Source organism: Orycteropus afer, unplaced genomic scaffold (assembly GCF_000298275.1).
Source record: "Orycteropus afer afer isolate SDZICR_OR568_19922 unplaced genomic scaffold, OryAfe1.0 scaffold00099, whole genome shotgun sequence".
NCBI lineage: Eukaryota > Metazoa > Chordata > Mammalia > Tubulidentata > Orycteropodidae > Orycteropus > Orycteropus afer.
Window position 1 is genome coordinate 8,413,258 of NW_006921686.1, and position 1,314 is coordinate 8,414,571.

A 1,314-nucleotide genomic window follows, 5' to 3' on the forward strand; every position below is an offset into this window, starting at 1 on the left:
GAGGTGGTAAATCTTTACAGAAGTAGATTGCCCAGTCTTCCTTCTGCAGACTGGCTGGTGGGTTTGAACTACCAACCTTCTAGTTAGCAGACTAATGCCTTACCCACTACACCCACTGGGTTTAAACAATGTTAAATTGGTACTATGGTGATGTCCTGGTGACCTAGTGCCGCGCCGACAGGAATAGACCACAAATGAGATGGCTTGAACAAACAGGAGTTTGGAGGCTTTAAGTCTAAGTTCAAAATGCCAGGCTCTAGGGGCTGGGTGAAAACCCTTCAACCTTGGGCTTCAGCTCTGCCTCCTGCTCCTGGCCCCCTAAAGCTGGAGGCTTTTCTTCAGTCAGACAGCTGCTGGCTGCTGAGGCTGGCCAAGCCCAAGGTTGACAAGTAACAAGGCATAGTACCAATATTGCCAAACCACATGGTAGTCCATTAATTCAAGTCCATTAAAAGTCCCAAGATCAGCAGAGCATGGCACGCTGCTGAACAATGACTTGGCTATACGCAGGGTTCCAGCATGCCATCAACTAGAGACAATTCCCAAAACTGTTTCTTATATGTGGGAAGCAGACCACACACCCAAGCAGCTACTCAGCTGTTCTAGTAGATTCCACCATGGAGTTAATTACCAGTCTCACCATGGGGAATAACTACATTCAGCTGCCCAGCTACTCAACCAGGCCCAGCCAAGTTAACACACAAACCTAACTACCATAGGTGATGTAGGAAAATTCCCCTATTAGGAGGATTATACATTAAAAACAATGAGCTGTGAATATAATATTTGTAAGTATGTGTGTGTGTACAGGTATACCTTGTATTATGCTTCACTTTATTGCTCTTTGCAGATGTTGTTTTACAAACTGAAGGTTTGTGTCAACTCTGCATGGAGCAAATCTGTTTGTACCATTTTTCCACCAACATGTGCTCACTTCATGTCTCTGTGTCACATTTTGGTAGTTCTCACAATATTTCTAATTTTTTCATAATGCTATTGCACAAGCTATTGCATAACTTTTATATGCACTGGGAAACCAAATAATTCATGTTATTTTCTTTTCTGCAATATTACTTTACTGCAGTGGTCTGGAACAGAACCTGCAATATCTCCAGAGTATGTCTGCATATCTATGTGTGTGTATATATAACCTAATATAGATAGATAGACTGCACCCTGTCAAAGGTGGAAAACTTATGAGACCCAGGAAACCAAGGCAGTCCTATTGAGTTCCAGCTGTCATTAAAAAAAAAAAAAAAAAACTCACTGCTGTCGAGTCAATTTCGACTCATAGCAAAGCTTCCTTGGGTTTCC